The sequence below is a fragment of the Schistocerca nitens genome, chromosome 5 (assembly GCF_023898315.1).
Source record: "Schistocerca nitens isolate TAMUIC-IGC-003100 chromosome 5, iqSchNite1.1, whole genome shotgun sequence".
Taxonomy (NCBI): Eukaryota; Metazoa; Arthropoda; class Insecta; order Orthoptera; family Acrididae; genus Schistocerca; species Schistocerca nitens.
Genome location: NC_064618.1, coordinates 87,267,500 through 87,281,334, shown reverse-complemented (window position 1 = coordinate 87,281,334; position 13,835 = coordinate 87,267,500).

The window sequence follows — 13,835 nt, the reverse complement described above, 5'->3', positions numbered from 1 at the left end:
ACTGCTAAGGCCTGTGGTGTATCCAAGTCAACTGAAGGCTGTATTAGCAAATCTGTGTCATTGGCAGAATCTCCAAGAAAGGGATACGAACATGAACGGAAATCTACCGACTTTGAAGATTTTAACAATCGTACATAGAACTCTACTTGGATGTTACGACAGAGGAGAGTATCCAACGGCTAAAAAAATACAGGCTGACCTCCGTGAAAAAATTAATTACTCGGGCTTAGAGACCTCCGTTCTTCGTCTTCTCTGCTCCCTTGGTTTCCGATTCAAGAAGTGTAATGATGGACTGAAATTCTTAATGAAACGCAGCGACATTGCAACAGCAAGGGGGAAGTTTTTGTATACAATGCACTTCTTGCATGCTGAAGACACCAGGCCTGTCGTGAACTTGGATGAAACTTAGGTTTCACAGAACCACACCAATAAGTATATATGGCACGGCTCCAAAGGAAACGGACGTTGGAATGTTCCTACTGGTAGAGGGGGCCGATTAATCATCATCCACGCTGGTTCATTAACCACAGGCTTCCTACCAGAGGCCAACCTTGTTTTTCGTCCTGGGAAAAGTTCTTGCCAATCCGATTACCATTCAGAAACGAATGGAGAAGTTTTTAACAACTGTTTTATTCGATTGTTGTCTGCGCTGGAAGAAGGGTCACGTATCTTGATGGATAACGCCAGCTACCACTCGATTGAGATAGAAAACCTGCCGCATTCAAATTGGCTCAAGGCAGATATCATGGAGTGATTAAAGAGAAAGAATGTTTCATTTTCAGACGATGAAACGAAGGCAGAACCCCTGTCTAAGGAAGAAATCGTAGGTGCCAAAAGACTTACGAATTGGATCAACTGGCAAACGAAATGCGACACCAAGCGGTACATCTACCACCATATCACTGCCAGTATAATCCCACTGAATTGATATTGACCCAAGTAAAGCGAGAAGTAGCGAAAAGAAATACTACTTTCAAACTTGCTGACGTCGAGAAGCTAACACACGAAGCTCTTGACAATGTTTCTCAGCAGGAGTGGGGGAGGTGCGTAAGACTGCAGAAGCATTGCAAGAAACTGATTTCTTGAACCAGGGTTTGAGAGACGCCATAATGGAATCTGTGATGATACACCTGGCTGAAACAAGCAACAATGAATTTGAAGACACGGAGCCAGAAGATCCTTCAGTTTAGGTAAGTGCCGTCTGTGTAAAAAGCTAACTTCATCTAAATCTTTCTCTATTCTTTTCAGCTGTAGAGGACATACTGCGAATGTCTTTCCCTTACAGTAGAGGTATGATAAATTTATCACAAGTGATGGCGATTAGTTTACTCGACAGTAACTGTCAATTAAAATAAGATTGCCAATGCTGCATTAATTAACAACAGTTTTTCCTAAAACCCTGTACCGAATGTCTTTACTTTCGGATATAATCTTACTGCATTCGGTTTTGCACATTCGAAATTTAACACCTTTTCTTCATAAAAGGATCTACTGGCTGTTCCATAGTAAGGGTAATGCAGTTCATAAAATGACAAAACGTTGTGGTGCTTCTGTATCGACTGTGTATACAAACAGTGCAGCAACATCAGAACAATCCCAACACCTATTCTGATTCTCCGAGAAGAGCATTGAAATCTATGATATTTGAAGACTTTTACAAAAAGCTAGAACGTTTCATTGCATTACTTTACTATGACACAGGATAGTATCCGATGGCTAGAGAAAGACAGGGTAATATCCGTGACAAAATTGATTATTCTGGCCGGTCACTTCATTGTACTGTCATCTCCGCCCACTTGGCTTTTAATTCAGGAACTGTAATGATGGACGAAATTTGTAACACAAGACAGGGACATTGCAGTAGTAAGAACAAGGTTTTTGTGTATCAATCACGTATTGCGTGCAGACAATAATGGGCTTACAGCAAATTTAGATAAAACTTGGGTTTCACAAAACCTTTCAACAAATATTTTGCTCGACTTCAGTGAAAATATTGGCTTCAAAAAAAGTACAATTACTTTTGCGTGGCACATATTGAGTTTTGAGTGATGGATGCAATGACGAAGGATATATTAGCACCCAGTAAAATATTTTCGGGAAGTAGGGAATATTCTCGGTCACATTAAAGCAAGCCGCCCTAACAAAACTCTTGGCGACGGCCTACAACGACTCCGCTGCTGCGCGCGGAATATCGCGGAAGTAATTTTTCTCTGTACGTGATACCATACAGTAAGGAAGTCTGATATGTTACCAAAAATAATTTGATAGTTTTCTTAACAACTTTCTCGCGGTAGGTTTCTTCGCTGTCCTACAGAACGAAAATTCATCAGCGACTCCATTTTTCGCTACGAAGTCTGCACAGTTTCACACCTCTTATAATATTTTATTTTTTATCTCAGAACACTTTTATGTTTCCGAAATAAAAGACACAGCATATGCATCTGTAAACTTTGAGGATGTTCATATATTTTTTTCCGGCCAATTACATTAGTAATTCTGTTACTACCACAGGTTGGAGTAAAAAATTATTTTCCTTCAAAATTTTTTGAAACGTTAGTTTTTTTTTCCTAGCAGCTAGTGAGAATTTTCTCTTGGAAAGTACTCCATCATATTCTAGACTAAAATAGAGCTACGTAATATTTGATTTTTGAATTTTTACGAACGTTTCAAATTATTTTATTTATTTATTATTACAGCATTAATCAATACAATGATTAATTAATAAGAACATCTTGTTGTATTCCTGTTATCCTCCACCAGGCCTCTTTATCCAGCGCATCTTCCTTGTCGATGCTGCGATGTTGCATTACTCCATTCATGTGGACTGTCCAAGAACGTCGCGGTCTTCCACGCATACGTCTGCCGGGTGGTTTCCATTCACAAACCTTCTTTCGCCACCAATGATCTGGCATTCCATCATATGTCTGTGCCATTTTAATGATTTTCTTTCAATTCTATCAATCACTGAATCATTGCCTTCATTCTAGCTCTTACTTCCTCAATAGTTTTTCTTTCTATGAGATACGCATTTAATATCCATAGCATAGCACTGATTCAACCATTATCTTACCTACACTTTTTTTATTGCTGTTGGAGATATTATTCACCTGCCAAAAAGAATCCATATACCAAACACTTTCCTGCTTTGCTGTATATATATTTTACTTCTTCCATTTTTATTAATATGCGCCCCGAGATATTTAAATTTCTCTACCTGTCTCATAACTGTTTTGTCATTGGTGTGTACTTGAAATTTAGCATTACTAATCACCACCATATACTCTGCCTTTGTTAGACTCACTTGTAGTCCCCATCTGTTGTATTCCTGATATAAACGTCGCATCATGAAGTCAAGGTCATAATCATCGTGTGCTATAATAGCTTGATCGTCAGCAAAACTTAATGAAAATATCTGTACATCGTTGACAGTGAATCCAGTTCCTCTGCAGCTGTCTTCCAATTCCGAAGAGCCACTTCTACACATAAATTGATCAAGATGGGCGACATACTGCAACCTTGTCGCAAACCTTTAGTGAAATTAATAGGTTCTGACAACTTTGAAACTCGTTTAATCTGTACCACATTATCTCTGTACATTTCAATAATAATTTGTAAAAGGTGATCATCCACGCCTATATCCTCCATAGCTTCCTGCAGCTTAGATCTAGGGACTGCACTGTAAGCTTTTGCTAAATCCACGAAGGCAATGTGTAGCTCCTTCCCCACTGCTATAAATTTCTCCATTAGCTGTTGTAAAATATATGGGTTATCTGTAAATGATCTGTTCTGCCTAAACTCGCTCTGGTCTTCCCCAATATGGCGGACAACATTTTGTCTAATTTTTATAAACATCATCTTGCCCAATAAGCGGCTCATAGCACAGTTGACGCTAATGCCTCTATAGCAGTTAGTGGCTCTTCTGTTCCCTCTCTTGAAGATAGAAACCATATATGACTTTTTCCATTCTGAGAGAATTTCAATCCCTTTACAACAGTTGTTCATCAGGCAGGATATTCGCTTCTTAAAAAAAAAAATGGTTCAAATGGCTCTGAGCACTATGGGACTCAACTTCTGAGGTCATTAGTCCCCTAGAACTTAGAACTAGTTAAACCTAACTAACCTAATGACACCACAAACATCCATGCCCGAGGCAGGATTCGAACCTGCGTCCGTAGCGGTCTCGCGGTTCCAGACTGCAGCGCCTTTAACCGCACGGCCACTTCGGCCGGCATTCGTTTCTTCAGATATCTTCCTCCAGCCTTCAATAATTCAACAGGAATCTTTCCTGGACCAGTGATGGCCATTCTTCATCTAATTTATGCACAATTCACTTCCTCTATTATAATTTTTATATTTAGATCAGTTACTTCCATCATCTCTTCATTCCCTTGCGTGTAATATGGCCTATCTTCAGTTAAAACGTCTGCATAATGCTTTTTTCCATTCCTTCAAGGGAATTAGGTTGTCTACTGCTTCGTTTACTTGTGTTTTCTTCATACTAGTAATTGTCCTACACACTTCTGTTGCTTCTGATCCACCTATTAGACTATCGATTTCAATACATTTCTGTTCCCATATCTTATTATTTTCTAATTTAATTCTGTTTCTTAATTCGTAATTTGTTGTAGGGTAGTTTTGCCTGTCCTGTAGTGATTTAGTTGATAACCATTTTTTGTAGAGATTTTTCTTTTCCCTAATCAACATTTTCAGGTCATCAGATATCCATGAAGGATCCCGTTTACCTAGACTCTTACTCACAATCCCTAGTACCTGTAGAGAAATTTTTGTAGGTGCTTTTTTAATATTTTCATATTCTACTTCAAAATTGTCATCTTCTGGAATCACTTTTAGATCATTTTCTAGTCTACTTTGAAATAAATCCTCGGTGTTGAACTGCTTCATGAGAAAGAGTGTATACCTTACCTGGTCTAACTGCTCATGATTGCTGTGATCAGATACTTGTCCAGTTGTTGATGGTTTTCTCCTAAATGGGTGTGTCAACTCTGCTAGTGGTCAGGCTCACAGTTGGCTCCCCACATGACTCTACAGCCTTGAACTACCATTTTTGGCCATTGCTTCGTAATGTTGTAATCAATTACTGATGTCAGCTGTATTGATGGTCTCTTCCATATATATCTGTGGATATCTTTATGTGAATAGTGTGTGCTCAGAATTTTCAAGTCATATTGGTTACAGAGTTCTACAAGATTTTCTCCAGAACTTTTAATGACATTTTCTCTGTATCTTCCTATTACTGCATCATTTACTTCTGAGTGAACACTCGCATTAAAATCTCCTGGTATTTTTACTTCTTGGTGCTTTTTGACTTGGGTGAGTAGATGGTCTAGTTTCTGATAGAAATGGTCTTTGGTTTGCTGTGCTGCATCGTCGTTTGGTGCATACACCCCTATAGTAACTGTTTCAATGCCATATAACTTGATGGTAATAGTGACAATTCTTTTGCATGTAAATGCATAGTATTTGATGTAAGCGCTCAGTGCTTTGTTAATTAGAATGGAAACGCCTGCTTTTGCTCGTTTATGTTTGTCAACTCCAGACCAAAAATGGATGAAATTTCCAAATTTCCCATTCTCTCGTCCCTTCTTTTTCGTTTCTGACAGAATAATCATGTCTACCTTCAGTCGACTAATTTCATTCTCCATTTCGGTTTGTTTATTTGTCAGGCTTTGAACGTTCCATGTCCCAAATCTCAATGTCCTTTTCCTTGCCTATAATTGTCGTAAAGAGTTTCTATCCGATTTCCGAGGTTTTGCTTTAGATTCTCGAGCTTGTAGAAGTTTCTTATGGATAATGGTGTGCTGGCCCATTAACCCAATCCCCATCTTGGAGGTCCAGAATTTTATAACAGGGTTTACTCCCACAGGATGGTGGACTTCACCACTCCTGTAGAGACCCCCCTTCCCTAGGTGGGACACATTTCATCTCCACCATTGAGGCCTGTGTGGCTTGGGTGACCCTGCCAGTAGCTATGCTAACGCCAGCAAAGCCCTCAACTTCGCTGGAGCACGAAAACCCTCCCGCCGGTACTGACGGTACCGTTGATAAGGCAGTGTGCCCTGATAGGGACATTTGAAATTATCACTATAAATCACTTTTTATAGTTTACATTTGGAATTATCACTATAAAGAAACTGGCAATGCTGGAAGATGGTGAGATGACCTTGAAGCCCTATTTTCATGCCGGCCACTATGGTGTGGCTTGGGTGACCCTGCCAGTAGCTATGCTAACGCCGGCATAGCCCTCAACTTCGCTGGAGCACGAAAACCCTCCCGCCGGTACTGAAGGTACCGTTGATAAGGCAGTGTGCCCTGATAGGGACATTTGAAATTATCGCTATAAATCACTTTTTATAGTTTACATTTGGAATTATCACTATAAAGAAACTGGCAATGCTGGAAGATTGTGAGATGACCTTGAAGCCCTATTTTCATGCCGGCCACTATGGTGTTTGTACAAGCAACAAAACCCAACTTTTTCAAAAACATAGAGGTGAGTAAGCTTCCAGTGACATGGGGAAGCAATAGAAAGGCGTGGATTGTGAGTGGTCTTATGGAAGAATGACAGTGCTCTTTCAGTGCCAAAATAAAAAAAGGAAATCACCAAGTTCCGCTTTTCCTAGACAAGGCAACCTGCCACTCGAAGCCAGGCAATCCAAAATGAAATTGGCTTTGTTCTCACCAGCTACAACCAGCTTCATACACCCCATGGACCAGGATCTATTTACACATTCAAGTCCCAACAAAGGCGAATACTGATACAATTGAAAGAAAACAGCCCTCGGTTACTATTTTTAACAAATTAACCTGGTTTCAACACTGCTAGGAGTGTCTTCTTCCGAATTTTAATCAAAGAATGGTCTATATTCTATAACATGGTCACAGAATTAGACTATTAGATATAAAGAAAACTGTGATGGCGAGCCACTAAGGGCTGCTCGTTATTTGCGTGGTGCAGGTTGCAAAACGGACAGTCCGTTTTGCAACCTGCATCACTCAAGTAACGAGCAGTCCTTAGTGGCTCGCCATCACAGTTTTCTTTATCTTAAATATCTTTGTGACTAATGCCCTTTTGGCATATTTATTATTTTATAATATGACATATAAGTACTGCCAGTCTTTTACGGTGATTCCGTACTTATACCCTATCATACGTTTTTAGTCTAATTCTGTGACCATGTTATAGAATATAGACCTTTCTTTGACTAAAAGTCTGAAGAAGACACTCCTAGCAGTGTTGAAACCAGGTTAATTTCTTAAAAATAGTAACCGAGGGCTGTTTTTCTTTCAGTTGTAACTATTCACAGTCTCTGAACGTGCAGCCATGTACAAAATTTTGCAATACTGATACAGTCTCTTATTCTTAATGTGGAAGAAGTGGAAAGTACGTTTGCTTTTGCATGGTCAGTTCATGTTCTGGATGCTGTAAATTGCTTCAACAAAGGCCTTAAAAATTACGTTCTTTCATCGAAAAAGTCAGTAGTTGGTAGAGTAGCACGGTAGTTAATTATGTATTGCATAACAACTATACGGAAAAATACTCCTTGCATGCTATCATTTTATAAAATCTCATTTCGACTGGCTTAATTAAAATCTCATTTCGACTGGCTTAATCACTGGTACGGCGCGATGCCAAACGGTGTGCTACATCAGTTCAATTCCCTTGCGATAGGTGACAGATAGAGACCTCCATCCAAATCTAAAGAAAAATTCAGTATGTTAACTAAATTTCATATGCACCATGATATTAAGTAATATGCACCAAAAGCGAAATCATAGACACCTCTATTTTTCAGATGTTTTCGAATTTTACGCAGTGCTTACTTCCATGTAAATACCACAAAACTAAGACCATTAACGAAATGATGGGCACGTCATCATGAACCTAACATATAAAGCTATAAGTAAATAAAAAATTCAACTTTTTACCGAATAGTTTCTGTAAAAACATTTGAGAAAAATTGCTAGGCGTGCATCTCGATTCTGACATCACCTATCGGTCGAAAGTTGGGAAACGAATGAACTCGCCTAGCGCTTTGGACGCAATCTGCTCGCTGTTCACCAGCCACCGTATCCTGTGTGGACTCTAACCATTAACATCCTTATATACTGCCTTGTGTGGAACATATTATTTTTCAGTTTCAAATCTAATCCAGCACGGGAGTCTCTTTTTGCAGTTTAGCCACTGTGTTGGTGCATTTCGAGGTAGTCGGTTCGTGGTGGTGACGCCATTGATGTACCCCCAACTGATGATAGCCTCACTCATCGATTCAACCACCAGAACCTCTGTGTCTTTGCAGATTGTTGCCAGTAAATTGAAATGAGGTGTTATATTCAGTGTACTTTGCTTATCACTTGTTGACACTCCATCATTACAAAACCACCTGTCAATTTCTGGTATAGTGTTTGAATTGGCCTAACAATCCGCTGTATACCTCTTATCGAGCTGAGGTTAATCTTTCGTTACTGAAGGAAGAAGAAGTAGCATTACGACAAATTACAAAACAAAAGCATTGCCAGTTATGTTGTGTAACACTCATGGGACCCAGGTACATGTCATCACTCTCCACTCCACCATTCAACTAGGACTACGACAAAAGCTCAGACGTCACCTATTGTCTGTTGGGTGTTTCTTACGTATCGAAATTAACATTTCGTTCCACCTGTCGGCATCCACGACAATGATTCATCTCATCCGGGAATCTATTGTACTCAACTATTATTATGCCACTAAGATACATTTGTCTCAATTTTTGGGCACTTTAAATCTACAAATCTTTTTAGCAGTCCTTGTGCTAGTTATGAGTTTGATTGTTACCATCTCCACACATTTCCTGTAGACTGTAATTCTTGTCCAATGTTCTGAAAGTCTTCCTCTCTCACTAAGGTATCCACAACCTAACTGGGCAGATTTGAGGTAGTCAGGCCCACTTTAGCTTTGCAGCCAAACATGCTACCATGTGGTGACTGCTGAAGGCGATGGCTTCTCATGAATTGAATACAGCGGTAACTGTCTGCCCAATCTGTTGGGTCCTTCGTCTGCATCAATGCCATTATCATATTCTAAACATCTTGACTGGTGCTTTCCATGGATCCTTGGTTTTGGCTACGTCTAGGTTCTCCACTTGTCCAGTTCAGTGCAGGCCACATGTTCTTTAGTTCATTTATAGCTTGGTTCAAAAGTTCTCTTCCTTATATGACTGAAGCACAGTTGGAGCAGCTATAGTGGTGGACATATCAAGTAGCTGGTACGCAACTTTTCAGGGGTCGCAATAACACAAACTTCGTTAAATGATCCTGGTAATTAAGTAAAAATTTGTACTCAGCGTCAGGGTTACTTTGCAGGTCTATCAGATCTACCTCGCATCTTTAGTTAAATTCTTTAAACGTCAGACGCTTGGAAATAAACCTTTCTTAGAATTAGACAAAAGTCCAACAAGGTTTTCATAAGTGGAGATACAATGTAGTTACTTCTTTGGTCAATATAATGTCTTCTGTGGTGACATTTTTGTATTTACTTTGTAGTTTTTTTCCGTCTGTGTGTGACTTCTGTGTCCAATTTTCGAGTGAGTGTCGAATAATTCTTCCGTATGCACATAGTAGAAAATAGAACTATTGTCTTCGCATACTGGTACAATAAGTTTCTCTATCACGTCAACTTCAATAATGTATTTTCATAGCTGTCAATAGTTAACACTTTTCTGTGCTTTGCCTTAGCTTCTTTAAAGTCTTCTGTAACACAGCAGTATCTGGATCTGGCTATTATTTACTTTTTCTTGTGGCAGAGTATTCACAGTGTCCGACAACGTTCTTTTCACATCAGATGGTCGTTCCATATTTGCATGTACGCCAACTTCGTCCTTGTGATTACCCATGTAAAGCAGCCACGGGACGGCCTAAGCAAGAATAATACCAATAGCTGCAACCAATGTACCGTTATATGGGTTAGACTTACAGACCAAACCATGATATTCGATTGCTGGTACACCCCATTTGAAAGGAAAACGTCAGGAAGCATATCCACTGATCACCCAGAAAATTGTGACCACCGACCTACTGTCGATATAAAGCTGACCAGCCGACAGCAGCGTCACTAGGCGAGGAGTGGTTGTTAGACGCACGCACGGTGCTCGTGGTATCTGCGAGTGAGCTGTCCGTGTGTAGAATGGGGAATGCGCACGATCTGTCTGAGTTTGACCGAGTTCAGATCGTGATGAACCGGAGGCTCGGCGCGAGCATTTTGGAAACTGCACGACTTTTCGAGTGTTCGAAGAGTGCAGCTGTGGTGATTGTCATCAACACGTGGCGAAACAAAAGTGAAATCGCGTCCAGACGTCATGAGGCTAGGCAGTCACACCTTATTACCGATGTCGGAAGTCGTAGGCTCGGCAGATTGGTTCAACAGGACGGACGATGAACTGTGGCGGAACTAACATCAGACCTTAATGTGTCCGAACATACAGTGCAACAAACACTCCTAAAGATGGGGCTTTGCAGCCGGCGACCCATACATGTGACAGTGTTAACACCACGACATCGACAACTACGAATGAAACGGGCATTGTCGCTGGACGTTGGTGTAGTGGCAGAACTTTGCATAGTTTGATGAATCCCGATACCTCCTTCAGCATGCCGATGGAAGAGTACGAATCCATCGTCTTCTTTGTCATCAGTACCGCTGGACGGGGAGAAACTAGCGACGACTCCATGATGCGATGGGGAACATTCATGTCGACATGCATGGGTCCAGTGGAGCTCATGCAAGGCACCATGACGGTCAAGGACTATTGTACACTGGTTGCAGACCACGTACACCCCTTCATGATGATCGTGTTTCCCGACAGCTGTGGTATTTTTCAACAAGATAATGCGGCATGTCTCAAGGCCAGGCGTGTGATGGAGTTGTTTGAGGAACACAGTGACGAGTTCCAATTGATGCGCTGATCCCCCAAGTAGCCAGATCTCAACCAGATCACACACATCTGGGTTGTGATTGAACATGGCGTCAGAGCTCATGGCCTCCCTGCCCGTCATTTACGGGAAACAGGGGACTTGCTTGTAGATGTGGTGCCAGGTTTCTCCAGTGACCTACCAAGGCCTCATTGCTTCATGCCATAATGCATCAACACTGTTATCCTTGCCAAAGGTGGAGATACAGGCTATTGGGTAGGTGGTCACAATGTTCTGACAGTCCAGTGTAAATATCACAAATAAAAACACAGTCATCCTGGTCATCCGACTTTCGCTAATCCAACCGACCATTTAATCCAAACAGGGTGGTAGGAATCAAGGAAACTAGGAAATCATACAATTAATGTATTTTGTCAGTTTTAACGGTAGCATTTCACACTATCCGCGTCATCCAACATTCCAGCTCATTCGACCAAGCCACAACGACTTCATGTGCGACGAAAGGGGTTCTACTTCATGGTCTAGTATACCAGGAATCACCACAGTACTCACAATGACACCGATTTGCTAAATAAGTACAAGCCGCAGAGGAAGTACGAATAGCAGGAATTACTAAAGTAACCACAATGAAACCGATTTGTGAAAAAATAACAAGTCGCAGCCACAGAGGTGAGACCTTCTCCGAAAAGAAACAGAGGCCATGTACATGGCACGCTTACCACTGAAACCCACAGAAGTGTTGCCTACAGCACATTGTTACATCATCACGTCGAGCATTGCCCATTCCAATCAATGCGCAAAATGGGCAGCCAAAGCAGCGTATACGCCGTTACTTTTGAGTAATTGGATCTTGGCCAAAATTCTCAGCGAGGGTCGGAATGGCCGGTCAATCCGCGAACTGGTTGCACTTCGGGCTTTGGCCGTAACGCACTCCTCACAAACTGGGCGCTGCTTGTGCTGAAATCCTTGCTGCTCCAAGAACGCAACATGGCAGTCGAACTTTCTTAATCTTTTCTATATTTATGATACGTGAAGTCCAGAATTCAAACATATGTCTCCCAAAGCAGTTTGATGCTACTCTCAAAATTCTCGAAACAGTCGACCTTCAAGGTCTAGAACTACCCTTAAGATGCCAAAATAAGATGTATATTTTCCGATTAACAGTTTATCTCTCTCGTAGAACGTTCGCACGCTTTGTGGGGGCCTGTGTTGGATTCCAGGTGAAATTTTTAAACAAAGCTGCACGCACTATGAGCATTGCCCTGAAGTGCAGAATACATAAACCGCACCAGACGCGTAATCGTCAGATCGAGTCTCGTTTCGGTCATTAGCTTTTTTTTTTGTCGAGTTCGGATACCTACAGCATTTAAACCTAAAATTCATGAAATAGACACTCAACAGCCAGAACATTATGACCTTCTTAACAGCTTGTTAGTCCGTCTTTGGAATGAAATACATCACTGATTCTAGGTACCAGAAATCGGACACGTTGTTGGTAGGTGGATATACATCAGGCGAAATTGGTCACCGGGACATCAACGTAAGTTCACTATAATGCTCCTCAAACGACTGGTGCACGTTTCTGGTTCCGAGACACGAACACTTATGCTGCTGAGAGACGACATCGCTGGCCATGAAGACATCAGACATGAAAGGATGCAGGTGGTTCACAGCTGACAGGTGTCTTCGATGATTGCTACCACAGGTGCCAACCAAGTGCAGGAGAATGTCTCCTACTGATCCAAACAGCCCGCGTCCGTGGCGCGCTGCACGTTTCGTGTTGCCGTTCACCTCGATGAAGTCGCCTGGGAACTACCGTCGACCTAGCGAAGCAAACATGTGGTTCACCCGAAGAGCCGACACATTTCCATTAATCGACAGTCGAATTCCGATGGTCCCGTGCCCAGTGCAATCGTAAGTGGCAATGTCGTTGGGTAAATGTGTAAACACGTAGAAGAGGTCTGCTGCAGAGCTTCATGTTCAACAATATACAGTGAACGGTGTGCTCCGAAACACTTGTGCTTGCACCAGCATTGTGTTCTTTCGGCAGAGAGCTACAGATCACCATCTGTTCTAGCTAGAGAGCAGACAGGCTTCTGAACCCCAGGAGTCGTAAAGGTGATCCCCCGTCCCTGTGTGCTCCGCTTACATACCTTGATTACCTGTTAGGTGCCTGCAAAGCCACCAGGCGGCATCCAGCTTCGCGGTTGGTAGTGCTAATAATGTTTTGGCTGATCAATGGATGATAATTAACACGTGTCATTTTCATGAAAAATGCAGGTCTCTTATTTCTAATTACATATCGCACTCCAAAATTCAGCTTTCATTTCAAACAAAAATTCTTAATTACGCATTTTCTAAAACATTTTTAATAAATATTGTGTAACTAAAAATGGTAAATTAAACTTTTTCTATCTCTTCGTGTTTTACGCTTCCCATATATGCTTACTGAACATGCACCTATGTTCAAAAATTTCACTCTGCCAAGTTACGAACGCAGCCCCCTCCCCACTTGTCAGACGAACACAGCACGACATAGCCACAGAGCTTGCTGAAAGACCACGACCTTCGTTTAGCACATTAAAAATGATTGGAAGATTTCAAACTTCATTTCCTCGATTATTTTTGAGAGTTGCATCGTACTTCTTCGGGAGAGGTGCATTTGAGTTCGCAGCTTAACGTACCATAAATATAAAAATTTACAAATGTCCCATTCCCGCGTGGTCCTCGTTAGAGTGGCGTTTTGCTTTGAAAACTCAACAGTAACTATCGGCGGGAGCGCATTCACGTCGGACAAACCGGCAAAAACAATTTTCGTAACAAATTTTCCTCTGTAATGCTTCGACTGTTGAATTTGGAAAATTGTTTCTAAAATATGACAATATTAAGACGTATGGTAGGAAACG